We start from the raw sequence: 19,693 nt of genomic DNA, 5'->3' as shown, positions 1-19,693 counted from the left end.
TAAGAAAATGTGAATAGTAAAAGCATGCAAAGTAGGAAATGGAGGAAAATATGATATTACAACTCATTATTTTTCCCTACCAGTTTCATGCTAATATACCTTTCCCTTAATATTACTTACCACAAATACTTACCTTTCTCTCTTGACATAGTCCGCCCTGCCCCCCTTCAGACAAGTTCCTTTATTAGAACCAAAAAGTAGTTCTGGTGTGTGGCACTGACAAGTGGTAAGGTAGTGTATCATACTCCTTTTAACAAGTTTCTAAAGTAATGGTGTTTTTACTGTTGGCACAAAATGTCAATACTGCAAACTGAAATAATCTTTGGAAAGACAGAGAATATTGGAGGCTTTCAGTCAGTTTCGAAACTAACCGGTAAAGGAAAACTGAGGAAACTTTATTTTTTAAAAGGATGTGTTAGTGTGACAATCCTTGGTGGTGAAGTGTTGTGTTTAAATCCTCTGGACTACTTGAACAGCATTGACAGATCCTGGAAGGAATCATGTGCAGGCTTTTAAAGAATTGCAAAATATATGCTTAAAAAAGCCACAAAAAAACCCAACCAATAAACAACTCTCCTTGTCCTCAGAGGTTCAACACCTAAAAGTTAAGACTGTGCATGTATGTAAATGACATACCTATTGGTCTTCCACTGGTGACATCTTCAGTTGAATGTAGTCTCGCAGAAAGCTTGATTTTTTTTTTTTCCTGCTTAATTCTGACACTTCAGTAAAATATATCAAAAATACAGTGTATGAATGAAAAGAAACTTTGTTATTTTAGCAAGTTAGTGTTAGTGGTTATTTCAAAAGCTTTTTGGAACATTTTGGATTCTACAATAAAAGTGCTATAAATGTAATTACTCTAACACATCTAACTTGAAACAGTTCTGTGAAATACAACTAATATTTCAACTTAGTTTTTAAGACTCAAAATGTTAACACCCCTGCTCCTTTTAAAGGTTATTATTGTGTGTCTCTGCATATACTGCTTTTCAGCCTTTTCTGAAGTGTGAGGAAGTCCTTGAAGTAGGTTCTGAGGATTAAGACCTCCATTACTTTGGCCCCATCTGTGGAACTTACTCTTTCACATCCCGTCCCAAGCATTGGAAAAACATTCTGCATAGTTTTGCTTGCTTTATACTGCCTGATCTTCAGCCCTGTTATTTTAGCACATGACAACTTTGGTATTAATATGCTTAAAGAAATAAGAAAAGCGCCATACCTCATTGGGAACAGATGGGTGTGTTTGTACTAATCATCTTGTGTCTGTCACCATTTATATGGTAGTACCGTAACCAGGGATCAGGACCCCATCTGGGGTTTTCTAATTTAGACCCTGTTCTTTAAAGATCGATTCCAGACAATACTAACTGTGTGTACTTTTTCTCTGACTTAATTAGAAATCCTTGTGGATGCTTCTGCTGCTGAAATGAGATGCTTCGCTTGCACACTTTCTAATGGACAAAAAAGACACGAAGTTAGCAGTCAAAAGCGTTATTGTCTTAATTGCTTCCATTGTATAGTCACCTAAACTACATTTTGTAGGTCTTTTAAGGAGGACTAGGTTCAGCTAAAGCATAATTGTTAACCACTTAGAAAGTAACTGTTGAGTGAGGTTTTCCACCTTTTGTGTAAGTATGCCAATTGGTTGTCCACAACTTCTTTCAAAGCAGCCTCTGGTTCTTTCCGAGACATCCCCAATGTATCTGCATCGTAGCTCAATTCAACATCAAGAGTCAGTATTCTGAAAGTGTTAGAAAGGAAGGGAAAAAAAAAAAACCAAAATCAACAACTAATTTTTTTTTTTAAGAGAAGGTGGAAAAAAAAAAGAACAGTTATCCACACGGAGGGCAAACATACTGCTCATGAAGAAGTCTTTAAAAAAAAAAAATATCTGCATCGCAACTTTCTGTATGTCATCTTTGAGCCAGCTTGAGTTTGACTGTGCACGTTCTATTGGTACTGCTTTGATACTTGGATATAGAGTTTCAATGAAGACAATCAGATTTCTGGGAAGTCTTTGTTTGGCTCTTTGTTAGGTTTCTGTTCTCAACAAAAAAGAATTGAGATGAGTTGTCAGTTATGAAAAGTGAGCAAAAGATACTTTATGGAAACTTTTTACTATCTTCAGGGTGGTTCCCCCCCCCCCCCCGCATCTACCCACTTAATTTGAAAGAGTTTTCATGGGGAAAATGTACAGAGGTGCTAGGTGGTTTACAATTAGGTGTGATACTATCTCTGGTAATTATTTTGGTGTTTGACAGTTCAGTATGAAGCATTGTATGTAGTTCATTCCTGTACATAGAAACAAAGCTTTTTATGCCTTCAGTTTGTGAAGGCTTTGTGCGGCATGATGTCTATGGATACTCTGTGTGCTATCCAGAGCTTTTCAAAGGTCTAAGGGAGACAAATCGTGGACACCTAATTCATGGTATATAATTAAGTTTACATTGGGTTTTCTTCCTCTGAAAGTATGAACTAGTCAGAATAAGGCTATAATATTTTGCTTTCCTGTTTTTTGGAAGTGAAAGAAAGAATGAATGAGCCCAATGTTGAACTCTTCAGAAGATTTGTGAGGGAGTTTTTCAGAGAGATGGCAAGTAGAAGATGCATTTCCCTTCCATTTGCCCAGCTTAGATTATGCAATCCATAGTTCTTGGAAGCATTTCTGTAACTGAGGGAATTAAGAACAGAGATTTTCATGCATGCACAATTTTTGGAAAGAAATATTCTGTGCTTATTTTTAATGGCTGGTGTATCTGCACTTTGAGAACTCAAAACATTTAGAAAGTCTTCTCCAAGTTACAAATGTTGCCTGTAGTAAACTCTCCATCAAGGTGTTTGTACAGTGTTCTATATGAGCACATTTAGAGTAACTTTATTTCTTAATGGATCGTTGCCCCCTTATTCTTCTATATTACATACAAAAATGCCTTAAAACAATATCCAAATTCCAATTTCTTTTTAAAAATAGGAAACAGTTTTAATTCATTTCTGTCCTCATAAGTACATGTTTAGTTATTTAGTCTTTAGTTACGATTTATATATTTTTTTTTTCAACTTGCTGTATTTAGGTATTAGAGCTGCATATCAAAGTTGGCTGACATATTTTCCAAAAGCTGGAAAATGTGAAATGAATTGACAGGGGACTGTGGGAAGGGAAGGCATATCTGGTGATTTGGGTGATTGAATGTCACTTTGGAATACTGGAATTTTTTCTTTCTGTCAGTTTCTTGTGATCCCAGATAAGTCTGTTTAAACCAAACTTTCCACAAGAGCTTATTAGTAGTGCATTGATTTCCTGGGAGACAGGCTGTAGACCCTGACTGCTTCTGCATGGCTCAACAGAAGCTTTAGTTTCAGACATTGTGCTGGATAATACAGTGTACTGTAAAAGTTGTGCCCTAAATTTCTCTAACTGTGCAGGCAAAAATTGGGGGATTGCTCTTAAATTTCATTTTGTAACTCAGGTTACTCATCTATAAAATGGGAAGAATACCCATTTTTAATGAATAATTTTGTGAAAGTGTTGTGAAAACAAGTTAATTCTTATGGCACACTAACATACTGCAGTGGTGAGTCCTGTACAGGAGTCCAGTAGGAAATTAAGTCTCTTCAGAGCAAGGTTTAAATAGGGTGTCATAAGGGACACACATTAAATTACAAGCAGAAAAGTCGAATAGCTGCTTTGCTTTGAATGAGAAGTCCTGTGGTATGGAAGAAGGTGGTGAAGGATCAGGTAAATCAGCTCCTTTGTGTGTATTGTCTTTAATACTGTATAAGAAACCTTAATTCTGATGTTTCCTAACTCTTAATAACTGATTTTGCAACTGTTTTAATACTTTTGCTGTTCCTTTTTAAGCAAACTTAGTAAACAGATTCACTGTATGGAGGTGCTCTGTGAGTCATTAGGTTGTAACCTTTAGCTACATGTAGCTACTACTAATTAAATTAATGGAATGGTATTAGTAGCAATAACTTTTTCTCTTAACCAGCATTAAGTGGGGTGAGGTACAAGAGCTTTTCAGTGGATTCTTACAAATGCTCATTATTGGTAGAAAAGCATATGATGATTGCACGTTGTACGGCAGGTCGTAGAAGGGACTGAGTTCTGTTGTATGTATGTTCCCTTCCCACAGCTGATCTTTCTGCTCTGGTCTCTCTACTGACTTTTCTGTCTAGTTTGTCCTCATACCTCTTCAGGCTTCTGAGTCCAATCCTTCATTGTCTAAGTAAATCCTACTTCCTCTCTCACTTTGTTCAACAGTGTTTAGACTTCCAGGCTTGAGGTTCCTAAACTGTGGTGTATGGAGTATGTGTGGGGTTTTGGGGAGGTGGTTTTTGGGGTTTGTTCCCCACCTCCCATTAACTTCGATTCTTGGTTGCATGCCTGTTCCATGGCCCCTAAACTTTCTATGCCGTTTGCCTGATACAGCTTGTTGGTCCCTGCAGTGGAGTTGGTAGAAGTAAGTGTGTCCATACCTCAGCTGTTTCCATGCTAAGCTGAGCTTTTTGTCTTGAAGTCTTAATGAAGACAGACTGCTCTTTAGCTGAGAATCTGGCTGAGGTGTGGACAATTCCATTTTTTTCTGCTAAAGAAACAGCAACATCTGGCTGCGAGCAGACAGGTGGATTAGTGATGGATTCAGTTGTCAACAGGATTTATCAGAGATGTTTGTTAATCTCGAGGTTTGGCTATGTTAACCTTCTAACTTCAGGGGAATTGGGAGACAGCAACCTATAATGTGCACATGAATGGTTCTTGTACCTTAAGTAATAGGTGGGAACTGTCTGAACTGTGGTATCTTGATTGTATGCTTACAGTCATAGTGCAAGCAGCTCTATTTTATTAATACTTTAAAGCTTGCTCCTTTCAGTTGCAAACCCCATCCTTTTAACAATGAGTGAAGAGTAGTTTCTATTGAGTTTTTTTACTGCTATCTCTTATAGGCTTTACTTGTGTTCCTAACTTTCTATGTATGTAACATAGACCAGTAGGTGTGTGTGTGTAGGGTTTTTCATTGTTGTTTTGATTTGGTTTTTTGTTAATGCTGATGCACTTTAGACTTCTCTCCTGGGTAGATTTTTGTCCTTCTTGGGGGGTGGTGTGGTATGGGGGTATTGTAAGCAAGTGATCCAGTCTATTAAAATGAGGTGTGTGGCCTTACGATGTATCAGCACAGATCTGAGTGATCTGTGAGTTATGCCGAGTGAAGGCATAACCTGCATACTAATGCACACAAAGAGTTTGGCTATCACTATGCAGCGAATATGTTGTAGAATCACAGAACATCTCAAGTTGGAAGGGACCCATAAGGATCATCAAGTCCAACTCCCTGCTCCTTGCAGGACTACCTAAAGCTAAACTGTATGACTAAGTGTCATCCTGATGCTCCTGAACTCTGACAGGCTTGGTGCTGTGACCACTTCCCTGGAGAGCCTGTTCCAGTGACCGACCACCCTCTCGGTGAAGAACCTTTTCCTAATGTCCAAACTGAACTTCCCCTGACACAGCTTCATTCCGTTTCCTCATGTCGTAATGTGAGTGATGAGCTGCAACTGAAGGATAACTAAATATTAAGCATGAATTTCAAAAGGAAAAACAAACCACGGAGTTTGAAAATTTTCAATCAAGAAGGTTAGTGTAGCTGTAATAGTACATACACTCCTGTTTGTACCTAAGCCAGGATTAAAATGTATTGGTGTATATAAATTTCTGAAAGGAGGGTGCAAAGAAGATAGAGCCAGGCCATCTTCAGTGGTGCCCAGTGACAGGACCAGAAGCAATGGGCACAGACTGAAACACAGGAGGTTCCCTCTGGACATCAGGAAACTCATTTTCACTGTGAGGGTGACCGAGCTCTGGCACAGGTTGCCCTGGGAGGTTGTGGAGTCTCCATCCTTGGAGATGCTTAAAAGCCATCTGGATGCACTCCTCAGCAACTGGCTTTAGGCGACCCTTCTTGAGCAAGGGCGTTGGACCAGGTCACTTCCAGAGGTCCCTTCCAACCTTAACCGTTCTGTGAAAACACAACCCCACAGGGCTAAATAATTCTAAGGGATGAATAACTGTTAAAAGAAGTTACAGGAGTGAATAGGTTATTGGCAAAGAGAGCTTACATGTTAGTTGACTGTAGGGATAAATGTCAAAGGTAAGTTAGACTTTGCAGATTGAAACATCAAAAGAGTCTTCAGCTTCAACTTTTTAAAGTGGTCTTACTGGTAGGTTCCTGTATGATAGCAGATGAATAGACTGTCACTTGAAGTTTCTTCTAGTCCTATGGTCTTAAAAACCTACCACTAATGCACTTAGTTCACTTGGTTGTAGTAAGTCTTCATCTAATTTGTGCTTTGTAATCACAATTATGGGTTCGTTCTCTGTCTTCAGGGACACAATTATTTTTTCAGTCTATGGTTTTCTGTCACAAAGTTTTGCAAAAAGCAAATAAAAATGTTCTAGTTAACTGGGGGAAAAAAAGCTAAACTCATATAAGCCATCTGGGTAGACAACTTCTATTTGCAAAACACCCAGCTGAATGTGATTTTAGTACTAAGATTTCTGTATGCAGCCCTAATATAAGCGTTTGTTTGTAATTCATATTGATTAGGAGTGGATGCAGTGTTATTTAGCACAACATCTGACTTTGCAGTACAATACTCATGCTTTCTTTTAGGTCTTACAATTCAGTCCATCTCACTGGCATTTTTTGTTTGATCTTTAGTAATTCTGTATTGAATCATTTACAACAGGCTGCGAGACATTTAATTTTGTATTTTTTAATACTATATACAAAGTTAGGAATGAAGAGAGTCTCATTTATGTATATAAATGCTGACTCGTTACTAAAGCAATTTTGTATTGGTTGTCCATCTGTGAAATTTTACAAAATGTTGGTTTGCTTCTAGCATGCATAGTGTTCTTAATGTTTGGGTTTGTGGGGGTTTTTTGGCGGTGTTGGTTGGTTTTTTTTGTGTGTGTGGTTTTTTTTGGTAAGAGTGAAAACTTTAATGGTAAGGCTCAATAAGGCATTTTTTTGCCAAATAAATGGTATACTAAAATAATACCAAGTGCTGTTTCCTCCCAAGGGGCAATACAGTGATTAAACTTGATTTGTACCTGATGTCTGTGTGTTATAGTTGTACTCTGCTGTCATGTTCCCCTTCTTTTCCCCATGGCTTCCATGCCACTCTTGTGTGTTTTCTTTTCTCCCCTTGCGTATAAATACTACAGACATTAGCCTTCTAAAACAACGCAATGCAAGATATCTGAGGCGTTTATGACTTTTTTATATTTGTTATGCTGTTTTGAAAATAGAGTTCATGTAAAGGAAAACTAATTCCTACTTCCTTACCCCCATTCCTTTCCAACTGTTGGAGGAAGGAAACAAATCATTCTTGCCCTACTAAATCTTAAAGTATCTTCCCTGCTAAAAGAGGACTGTGTCAAAATTACAGCCATAGACTAGTGATATTGTGAAATTTTGATACTTAGGCTGGTTGTCAGTTCTCTTGTTTTGGAGTAACAGTCTAAGAACTTCCTGTGAGTGTTTCTGGTGATTCTGCTAAAAGAAGTATTTTGCAGAGTGAAAGGCCTGCTTTTTCAAATAATTATTCATACAGCCTACAACAGCAAGATACTAATCTCCTTCATATACTGATTGAGGTCTGCCATATTCTATTTGGATATTTTGCTTCAGCTATTGACCAGAAAGTTGTTCCAAAACTTTAATTTAAAAAATAGAAGTCATTCTCTAATAATCAGTTTTTCTTCATTGCCTGAACTATTTATTTTTGAGCTTTTTGTCTTATGGTGGTTCGTTTTCTTTGGGTGGGATCTTCCAGTATTTCTGCTATTTGTAGTGATTTCTGCCCCTCTTCTTCCACTTATCCTTCTGACTGTCTTTTGTCGTCTCTGTAGATACGCTCTCCTGATGTAGTAGACTTTGTACACTTTTTCCAATTTAAATTACCTTCATGATAGGTGCTGGTAGTTGTACATAGTATTCCAAGCAAGTTCTTGCCAGTACTTTAAAATCTGTGTTAGATGTTGAGGTTTTGGTTTTGTGGATTTTTTTTTGTTTGTTTTTTGAAGGACCTTGTCTAGAACTAATTTTGTGTAGCACTAGTGTATAGTCTTGTGGCGATTTTCTATGCCTGACCTAGACACAGGACCCCCCTTCAACCACCTGTTTTTTCCCCTTACAGTTGACTTTCAGACTTGCAGCATGTATTCTTGTTTGGAGGTTCAAATGCAGTCTTTATACTTAAACATTTCTGTTTCTCTAATCTTTTATTTCAGTGTTTTACTGCTTGCCAATCTGATCCATTGCTTCATCTATCCATCTACGATTTCCACTTTAGTGCTTACATAATAAATGATTTTCAGTGCAAGGGAAGTGCAAATTGTTTTATCACAGACTGATCAAACATAAATTGTCCCAGGGTAATATGATAACCTTAAGTTACATTTATCCCTGTATTTAAAATTTTTATTTTAGCATGCGGATTTTTTCTAAGCTCTTGAAATAGTATTGATATCAAAGTAGTGCAGCTGTAGTGGCAGTATTACTTTTTTGCTCTGCGTTGTTAGTGACAGTGCTGCCTTTATTTTCTTGTACTGCAACTTAATTTTTAAAGTTATTTTAAATTTTTAAAATTGAAGTGTACTGCACCTTGATTTTTAAATACCTTTAAAAAGCTTTGCTTACCACACTGGTTCATGAATTCTCCCATGGTGTCTGTGCAGTTGCTTTGATTTAAAAATGTGAAGTTCTTAAGTGTAGACACAGTAACTTCTAGTTGAATGTACCTGTTACCATTTGCCACAGGAATGAAGTTTTACCTGCTCTTTCTTTGAAAATTGGTATTCAGCTGACTTTTTAGGGTATTTCAGTATCTTCTCGATACCCAGTCATTACTGTGCAGTAGTACTTTTTTTTCCTTGGTTTTAGCTATTGAAGTTTTTTTTTTTTTTAGTTTGTTTACAATAGCCATCTCAGTTTGGCTCCAATTCTGTCTTTATTCCTGTATTTCCCAGTCCTTGTGGTACAAATCTCTTGTCTTGAGGGCTCTGATTACTACTTACAACTTTTACTAAGTGGTTGTTTGAATTCACTTAGTAGTATGGAAACTTTCCTTGCACCCCTATCAAGGGGACAAACAGTTTAAAACTCACTTCTGTTCCTTTGGCATGAACATTGCCCATGACCACCACGTTGGAATTGTATACATCTCCAAATCACTTCTGCTTTCAATTTGTGCCTTTCAAAAGAGAGACTGCTTGTGTCAATTTAATATAAACTTTCATTGTCTCTGAATGTTGGCAGAATCATAGCCTGTGGGATTACATGCTTATGCGATACTGTTTGTGAAGCTTAAGTTTTGTCATGTGTATATAGGTTGGAGAATAACCTGTATCTTGACTAAATGTGACATAGAGGATGGTTCTGGTCATCCAAGTATGTGCATGTGGCTTTCTTGACAGAACAGTTTTTGCATTCTAAGTTTCCCACTGACAGCAGTATTCTCAGATGCAGTAATAGTTAACGAGGAGGCTCATATGGACAAATTTCACTGCTTCTCCTCAATATTGTATAGCTCAAATGTACAGACAGAATGTTGTGAACATTTCTTACCTTTCTGAAAATCACCTCTATGGGTAATATTGGTGTGTGTGATAGTTTCATGTGGTGGAATGGAAGCAGAATTATCCTGCGACTGATCCATGTGCTATTGGTTGACTATCTGTGAAATGCTGAAAGATGTGCAGAACATTTATTCTTATGGTCTCAACTGATACTCGGAGCTCACTGAGTTGCACTCTCCATTTTTGTGGAGGTATAAACAGGATTGCAAGTGTGTCCCTTGACAAACGTATTTTAAACACTAGTATGTCAGATTTCTTGCCAGCACCAGAAAGGCAGAGTATCTCAAAGGCATCCTCTAAAGAAGCCAGATGAATATGTCAAGGTGAGGTAATGTATGAAATGAGTCTTCCTTCACCAGTGGTGAACTTCATGGGCTTTTGTGCGCTTTGCAATCTTGCATAATTCTCCTTGAGTGTTGTTTGTAGTAGTTAAATTACCATGCTTTATTTTCAAATCTCATCACTATTATTTCGAAGTAGTGTGCCTTCACACAAAACACTGGCATTTCACATTAGTACTGATTAGTGTGAGTATTCTGTATGAGCAACTGAGTTCACTTTTTAATTTTTTTATCTTTGTTGCAGTCATAACATCAGCAAGAAGGATGGGAGAAGTCTGATTTCTTGAGATAGGTCAATACATGCACTTAAATTTTAATCTTGCTTAGACCATGCCTTTAATGTAGACTCTAGGTATTTTTTTGACTGCATTCTTTAGTAAACTCTATTCAAATCTTTCTGAAGTATAGGCTGTCAAAGCATGGACATAATCAATAAAGACAATTTTTGTAGGCTTTATTAAAATCTAGAGTCTGTAGAGAATGTGTGTATCGTGGCTTTTCAGAAGCTTTGGGCAAGTTTTCTTGGGGACAAAGAATATATTATAATACTCTTATGTTGAAGAGTACTGTTTCCCAATTTCATATTTGTATTCTAGAGGAGAGGGAAACCACCTTTTTAGACAGCACTGTCAGATTTGTGATAAATTGAGTTTAGTTTTCTTCATCTTGGATTTATTCTAGGACATGATTGAGTCATTAACACTCAACTGAAGATCCTTTACATAAGATATATAAGTATTTCAAGTTTGTCAAAGCTGGAGTGAGTGAATTTTTTTTTTAAATGGAGACTGTTAAGAAAACGTAACAAGAAGTGTTAGCAGCTTCTCTAATGTAGCTAAACTTCATAGTGTTTGATGGTGGCTTTTAGTACTTGAGAAGGTTTCATCCTTTGAAGGTTAAGGTGAAAATGTCATTGTCAAAAACTTAATGGCTTTTTCTCAGACTTGATGAAACTTAACCTCTATTCTCTGCACCTGTTTTTCTCCCCGCTTCTCCTCCCCACTATAAGTGTTATCTTTTCACAAAATCCTCTACATCCAAGCTGTACATCCAATACTACATTTCTGATTTTGTGAGTATAATGACATCCTACCTATTTGCAGCTCCTTCTATGCATTCTTTTTCCATTTCCTTAAGAAATTTTATTTTTGTGGAGCAAAATAAATTACTTACTACAGGACTGGAAATGTTTAGTAAGGGTATTAGGTGAAAACTGCCATGTTCTTGTCCATCCAAATTTAAGTTCAAGCCAATTTGAATGACTTATTGTACTTTTTTTGCAATATTGCCATTTTTGTAATTTCCCATATTTGCATTCAATGCTAAACACTGAGGACTGGTCATAGCCTGCTTGTTAGGCACTTGTCGTTTTTTAAGCTTTTATGTAGTACGCTTGCGTAATATGACCACCTAACAAGCAATGAGGTGGAATGTTTTCCCTAGTCTGTGGCTGACAAATATATTGCAGATGTCTATTTTACTAACATAATATTTTGTCAGCCTACACTCTTTTCCACTTTGTGAAACAAATAATTACACTTTTTAAAATCTTTACCAGTATTTCCTTGTTCAGTTATTTTTTTACTATTTTCTTTCTCTGTCAGAATCTTTTGCTGTAGTCTTCCAACTTTTATCTCCTTGTCGTTTCTTTTCCTGCAGCCATGCACAGAAACAAGAAATTATAATTGTAATGCCTCCAGTCCATATTACTTAGTCTTGGGTAGAAGTATGAAAGCTGAGATCCCACAGTAACAGGGCAATTTTGTTTTTCCTTAGGTCGTTGATTGGTTTAGTGGTGAATTCTGTTATATAGTTTATAATCTTTTTTTTTTTTTAACTGGGTTTATTTCAGTAAAAATGCTGTTTCATAAATGGCAAAAAAAAAAGAGGCAATTTCATTATTGCTTTTAATCACATCTGAAAAAATGCTGAAATTTACAAGTTGGGTCACATACCTTGTGGAAGCTGCAAGTGTCTGCAACACCACTGGAGAGAGCTGTATGCTGAGAAGTTGATACTGAATACTGTCTACTTGCTTAATTTTGGGGGGACTTTCTCTAATGAAGTTCGAAAAAATCCTAGCAGCAGAAATGGGGACTTGCGTGGGATCATTTCCTTACTGATTGCAAGGGCGAGTACTATATTCTATGTAAGTTGCTTAAGATTTTTTTTAAGCAGGCATATGCTGACTTTGGTACCATGGCTTGTCTTAATGTTCTGTTCTTTATTCTTATGTGTTAGTTCTTTTCCTGAATCCTCCAAATCCTCTATATATTGTGAAAATATCTTTTCTTGCAGTTACTAACTGCACATCTTTTAATTTTCCACAAAGTGTTTACTTAATATGTTAATAAAAAAACTTAATGTGCTTTGCCATAATTTCTAATGCAAGGTTGCAAAATAGTGTTTCCTAATTTAAACAGGTCTTAGTACTTACGTATTGACTGTCAAAGGATTGCCATTAATGAGACTTCTGTAGTGAAACCCAGTACTTTTCATGTCACTTGCTGTGCTGAGAGTGTTACTTTTGCCTTATCTCGTTCTTCATTCCAGAAGACCTTTAATTAGTGGTTTCTGTAAATTCTTCCTGTATCAGTCCTTACTATGTGTAGTGCTGCCTTACAGAAATAGGAAGCTAACATGCTCTTGATACTATGAATAATACTAGTAACTTGATGTAATGATAGTTAAGTAAACAGTATAGCAATATAACATTTCTAAAAGAGAATGGAAAGTATTCATCTAGACATTATATCTGAATCAGTATGAAAAATTACTTGGATTTACATGAGCGCACTTCGTCCAACACTCTAAAGTTTTCTATTTTACTCAACAGCAGAAAATTAACTGCCAAGTTTCAGCTTGGAGTGGCTTTTTATAGCCAAGTTATAGCAGTAGATTTATTATGGAAATAGATTTAATTTAGTGGTACTTATATAATGAAAGTCTTTTAACACCTAAGTCACTGCTCACCTTGATAAATTGTTGTCAATCAGTTGTACACAGCAGGAATTTACCAGGATGTAAAGATTTTCTCTAACTGGCTTAAATCATGAAATTATTTGTGTTTTATTAATAATCCTGCTGAAGTAGAAAGATGCCTGCCTCTTCCACTTCTGTAAGTTGCTGAGTAATCTCTTTAGAATACCTTGTTGCATCTTTTGTGGATATTACAGCTTGACCAATGTCTTCATACATGCTATATTGTTGAAGCAAAGTTAGTCCTCTCAAAGTATTTGTAATGGTTTATATTTATTCATACAAGGATGTTACCTAGTGAGGGTGCAAAAATAAAAAAACCCGGATATAAATAATAAAAAGAAGTGACAAACAGTATGTTGACAGAGGAACGGAGCTTTGGAGTGAACTCTGTATTGTGGTTTACGATGTGAAAAAGATTTGACTTCCTTGCAATATTCCCTGAGACAATTTAGGGAAAATGTTCATGGGTCTTCTAAACTGTCTTGGTATTCTTGATGGAATGGCCTATGACAGTGAGAGGCCACTGGTCATATTGCTTGGTAGTGGAGAACCGGTTGATGAGTATTTGCAAATCCTTTTTCTTGGCTACACTTCCTTGTCATTGGAGTGACATGAACTATGTAAACACATACAGTTGAATCTTTACACATTACAACTCTCTTCTGTGCCAGAAATTTATTAAATTCGCTTAGACTTCTAATAGCTCTGTGAATGTGAAGACAGCGTTATTCCCAGCAGCAAATTGTAAAATGTCTTGCAAATATGGATTTAAAAGTATAAGTGTTTGTATAGGTCACATTTCTGTAAGCTTTCTTAAATTTTGTATACATAATTTAAAAATACTGGTCTCAAGATGTAACTACATAAGTAATTATGTCTAGTTCAGTGAAAGTTCTGAAAAATAAGAATGATGAAGTTTGTAAATTTGATCACTTTTTGTAGTGATCTATGTCCTCGTGTTTGGATGCTGGATTTTAAAGAGGAGGCCATAGTAAAGCAGGAGACAGACTTTCAAGGAATATAGGAATTGATTTGCTAAAGCTTGCCTCGTCTCTTGGAACAGATTTCTACAAAAATATTTGAAGGGTTAAGATTTAAACACATGTATGGATCTCTGAAAAAGTACCGTTGACACATGACTTCATGTATGTTAAGGCATAGTTTGTTTAATGATTAGCACAGTTAATTAAATCACCGTACGCAACATGAACTGTCATCCAAACAAAATACAATTAAATGGAGTGTGGTTTAAGTCCTCCTTTTAGATCATTGACTTAACATCTGTGACGATATTTATTGACCTATTAAATATATTGCATAGGTACTTAATATGCAAGATATTAATCCATGTTTTATGTGCCTGTGTGTAATCTGTATTTTATACTATTGAGCGAGTATGCGTAGTTAAACTATTCATAAAAAATTATGTACTATATAGAAACCATCTGAATATTGAATCTTTTAATATTAAATATCATTGCCAGTAAACTTAGCTGGAACTGAGTACCTATCGGGTCCTGCCTATTGTGTACAGAACTACTAATTTATATTTTATTTATTTGAGTTTGACCAAATTTTTGCAATGGTACTCATTACTAATTAACTATCTTTAGATTAACGAATTGTTCTCCATCTATGGTCTAGCTGATAGTCATTATATTAAATACAGTCTTTTGATTTAACTTCTGTCACAGGAGGTGGATGACTTTAATCCATCTTATTTTAATGTCCAATAAATGCAACTTCTACTTTTGTTGCTTTGTCCATGCTTTAATTTTCCTGTTATCATTGGACAAAGAGTCTGTATTTTGTCTTCTTTCTTGTCTCTGTTTCTTTTCTTGTATTAGTTTCTTCCACCCCCCAGTATAATTTAGTTTTTCGTTTGACAAGCTTTTTTATACATATCATTTTTCAATGTACTTCTACAGACTTGCTCTTGGTTCCTGAGTTTAAGTGTTTCAAGTTATAGTTGCTTCTGGTGCTTCTGTGTTGAAAGAAGCAGTGCCTAGACATCTTAAGTCTTACTTTATCTATCATCTCCTTCTGTACAAGGAGTGGAATTCATGTTTTAAAAGCTATATTGGCTTAAGATGGTTTACTTTGTAGTTTTCAAAGACTTGACTTAGCTTATAGTACTGCTTAACATAACTAGAGCTTGATTGAATCATGATTTTTATTCCTTAGTATTAGCATTTGTTTGTTATATATTTGTTGAAGTTTCTTGTTACATTTATCTCAGTTTTTTTGTTCTTGTATAACAGCAGAAACAGCGCAGGTATTGCCAATTAGTTAAGAAGCTTACATTCTGGCTGGTGCAAAGCATCTTAGTGTCTGGAGTGTTTTCTTGGCTTAAAAAATGTATCCATGTGAGCTTTTTCCTTTTTCTTTACTTTCTGACTGAGTATATGGAATAATACAGGATTTCTGAAAACATTGTGGAGAACTTCTAAAGTTTCAGTTGTTAAAAATTAAAAAAAACCAAAACAACCAAACAAACAAAAAAAACCCCAACCCCCCCAAAAAACCCCAAAACAAAACAACCCCCCTGTCAGCTGAGTCTCTTGTTGAATCTCAAAGAAACTTTCAAAGAATTGCCCCTTTTCAAAATACTTGTCATCTTCCAGCGTGTTCCACAAGACAGTGCATCTTTAAAAACAAATTTTAAAAGCTGTTTGAAATTCAGTCGTTGGATATCACTTCACTGGCTTATGGTTTTTCATGCTTGAACATGTTCTAGGTACAGCTGGCCTCAAGGCTGCTGTTCTTAGCTGTCACTGTCTTCCTTTTCCCTGACGGAAGTTAACTGAAAGAGCTGGTGTAACTGTTAAGTGAAATCATGGAGACTTTAATTTAGCTAGAATCAGGTTAAAAACAAACAAAACAACCCAGACCAAAAAATCCTAGATCCTACTAAGGGTTCAACACAGAGTTTTTTGACAGAGCTAGGTATGCCCAGCTATTCTGGCAGTCCAGAAGAGCAGAAACTTCTAGCAGTGGGATATAACAAGCTAATTCCTTTTTAGGTAATGGTTGAAGTGATAACTGTTTTACAAGGGGGTAGTTTAGCATTGAATTTTCTCTTGTTGAATGATACGTTTTGTTTCTTACTATTTCTTTTAAATGATCCCCCCCTCCTCCCCAGTAAAGCTTACTATTAATCCTAAACAACTTTCAGGAGTGATCTGCAAATTTGTATTACGTAGAAAGTTTAAAAGGTTTGTTATTCTTTGTTCCTTATGGCCTAAGTAATAGGGTATTTCACTGAACCTTTTCAAAATTAATTTTTGGTCCTATAAGGTTAGATGTATTAATTCTATAGAAAATTAATTCCTATTTAGTGTTTTCTACACTTCTGAGAGGGACAAGTTATTATGTAACCTTGGCTGGCCGCTAGGCATCCACCCAGCTGCGCTCTCACACCCCCCGCTCAGCAGAGCAGAGGAGAAAATGAAGATGAAATCAAGATGATACAGGGAGATCACTATGATGGTGAGATGGTGAGAAACAAAGACAAAACTAAAGATACCTTCTTCCCAACCCCCCTTCTTCCCAGGCTCAACTTCACTCCTCCATTTCCAGCTCTTCTACCTTCCCCCTTCCCTGTCGAGCAGTGCAGGGGAGATAAGAGGGGTTGTAGGCAGTTCATAACCCTTCATCTCTCCCACTCCTTCCTCACGCTTTTTTCCCCTGTTACAACATGGGTCCTAACCAAGGACTGCAGTCTTTCACAAATGTCTCCAATGAGACTCCTTCCCATGGGCTGCAGTTCTTCAAGAACTGCTCCAGCATGGGCCCTTCTCATGAGGTGCAGTCCTTCAGGCACAGACTGCTTCAGCGTGGGTCCCCTGTGGGGTCACAGGTTGTGCCAACAAACCTGCTCCAGCGTGGGCTCTTCTCCACAGCCTGCAGTGTGGATATCTGCTCTGACGTGGTCCTCCATGGGCTGCAGGAGGACAGCCTGCATCACTGTGCTTTTTCTCTGTGGGCTGCAGGGGAGTCTACAACAGTGCCTGGAGTACCTCTTTTCTGTCCTTCTTCACTGACCTTGGTGTCTGCAGGGTTGTTTCGCTCACATTTTTCTCACTTCTTTTTATCATAGCTGCTGTGCAGCATTTTTTACCATCTCTTAAATATGTTATCACAGAGGTGCCACCAGTGTCACCGATGGGCTCAACTTTGGCCAGGGGTGAGTCTGGTTTGGAGCTGGCTGGAACTGGCTCTGTCTGCCATGGGGGCAGCCCGTGGTTTCTTCCCACAGAGATCATCCCTGCAGCCTCTCCTGCTACCAAAACCTTGCCATGTAAACACAATACAGATGTTGAATTTCAAACCCAGACCTTGGATGCCCCTCAAGCTTAAAAGCTTGGTTGCATGTCAGTTGGACATAATCAGCTGGACAGTTCAACTTGACCATAATATATGAGTTTCAGTCTTTGAATTATTTCAAAAGGTGCTCCAAACAGGACTGTATCACCATGTTCTAATCAAGTTTCCACTGCAGTTGATCTGATCTGACAGCTATCCGCAACTGGAAAGGAGTTTTGTTCCCCAGTTCCCTTAGTTCCTGTTCCTTCCCTTGAGTTAGCTTTGATGCTTGTCGTGTGCTTTTCAGAAACAATTAGGCTTGTTTCTCTGAGTTGGTGAGTTTAGTTGGTCTAGCAAAGCATCTGATGCTTTTACACATTGTCGGATTCAGGGGAGCAAGACTCCCTTCTGGTGTGATGAACTGTTAAAAGTAATTTAGCTGTGATATATAACATCATCCCATCTGAAAGTTAGAATGGAATACCTATGTCAAACAGCAAGCAGAGTGAACTTGGTTATGTCTTCTGTGTGTTTTTTGAGGACTCCTAGACTTACTGTCATGACAGTGCATTAAGAAATATAAATAAAGGTGGTATCGTATTTTCCTTGGAGTATTAGAAAAAGTTACTTCAATGAGTTTTGTTCTGTCCCAGCTTTCTCTATCTGTTTTTACAATTGCAAGTACATAGCACTCAGTTCAACTGTTGTGTGTATGTAGGTACAGAGAAGATGACAGAAACTGAGTTGGCTTTTGTGTGGCTATTGAAGTGCATTGCATATCATGCCTGTTGAATGATGTCTGATTATGTTCATTCTTCTCATATTTTCCCATTTCCTAAAATAAAGATGCATTATGCTGTATGTGTTCTTGACAAAAATGACTGAAATGTCAAAGTTAACTTTTTGTTTTGTAAAAGATTAGTAAAGATGACCAAAATCTGTTGTTAATGTGAGATGTGGACCAAAGAGTACAAAACGTGTTGGGATATTTTCTGGGGGAGGGTGCATGACTGTATTTCATGTTCCAGTTCTCCTTCAGTGTAGAATGACCTTGGCTTAGGCCAGGAGGACTCAATTACGGCAGGTTATACCATCCTGTTATGAAACATGCTTCTAGCCCATCTCTTCTTGTGCACTCTGGTTGATTTTTTTTTTTTTTTTTTTTTTTTAATTTCTGATGTTATAGCTCTTAGAAGTTTGAAGTGTACATAGATCCTGTGTGTACAGGAGGTCAGTAGGAAGAAAGTGCCTGACTTGGAATTCACAGTTCAGGAAAGTCATGACTATGAGGAAGTGTTTCAAAGTTTTAAATAAATAAATAAAAATATCAAGGCAATGGCAAGGAAGTTTTATTTCGTTTGTTACATTCTTGACTTGTAACTGTCCTGGTACAGCCTTTTCCTAAAATTCTAATAATTTCTAATTATCCTAACACATGCTGTCTAGTTTTTTTTCCACTGTCTTTTGTATTAATTGCTTTTAAGTAAAGCTTTTAATTCAGCTTTCTTCTCTACATTAGTGGAACTTTGCATAACTTAGGATGGATTAGGTGGCAGTCTGCACTTGCATCAGTTTAAAGGGACTGAGAATCATAAAATCGTAGAATTGTTGAGGTTGGAAAAGACCTTTAAGATTGAGTCCAACCATCAACCCAGCACTACCCTGCCCACTAAACCATGTCCTGAAGTGCCATGCCTACATGTTTTTTGAACACCTCCAGAGATGGTGACTCCACCACTTCCCTGGGCAGCCTGTTCCAGTGCCTGACAACCCTTTCAGTAAAGAAATTTTTTTCTAATATCCAATCTAAACCTCCCCTGGTGCAACTTGAGGCCATTTCCTCTCATCCTGTCACTAGTCACCTGACAGAAGAGACCAGCACCCACCTCACTACACCCTCCTTTCAGGTGGTTGTAGAGAGCGATAAAGTCTCCCCTCAGCCTCCTTTTCTCCAGACTGAACAACCCCAGTTCCCTCAGCCGCCCCTCATAAGACTTGTGCTCCAGACCCTTCACCAGCTTGGTTGCCCTTCTCTGGACACGCTCCAGCACCTCCATGTCTTTCCTGCAGTGAGGGGCGCAAAACTGAACACAGGACTCGAGGTGCGGCCTCACCAGTGCCCAGTACAGGGGAACGATCACCTCCCTGCTCCTGCTGGCCACACTATTTCTGATACAGGCCAGGATGCCGTTGGCCTTCTTGGCGACCTGGGCACACTGCTGGCTCATATCCAGCTGGCTGTCGACCAGCACCCCCAGGTCTTTCTCTGCCGGGCAGCTTTCCAGCCGCTCTTCCCCAAGCCTGTAGCGCCGCATGGGGTTGTTGTGACCCAAGTGCAGGACCTGGCACTTGGCCTTGTTGAACCTCATACAATTGGTCTCGGCCCATCGATCCAGCCTGTCCAAATCCCTCTGTAGAG

The 19,693-nt window shown here is 37.7% G+C and overlaps 1 protein-coding gene across 3 annotated transcripts in view; it reads left to right on the top strand.

Moving 5' to 3' along the window:
* PDS5B (PDS5 cohesin associated factor B) overlaps positions 1–19,693 on the top strand; it is a 114,243-nt gene that overhangs the window by 2,625 nt on the left and 91,925 nt on the right. The gene's annotated exons all lie outside the window — the stretch shown is intronic.

Source organism: Haliaeetus albicilla, chromosome 20 (genome assembly GCF_947461875.1).
Source record: "Haliaeetus albicilla chromosome 20, bHalAlb1.1, whole genome shotgun sequence".
Classification (NCBI taxonomy): domain Eukaryota; kingdom Metazoa; phylum Chordata; class Aves; order Accipitriformes; family Accipitridae; genus Haliaeetus; species Haliaeetus albicilla.
The sequence above is the reverse complement of the archived record's forward strand: the minus strand, read 5'-3'. Positions and strand labels throughout refer to the sequence as shown.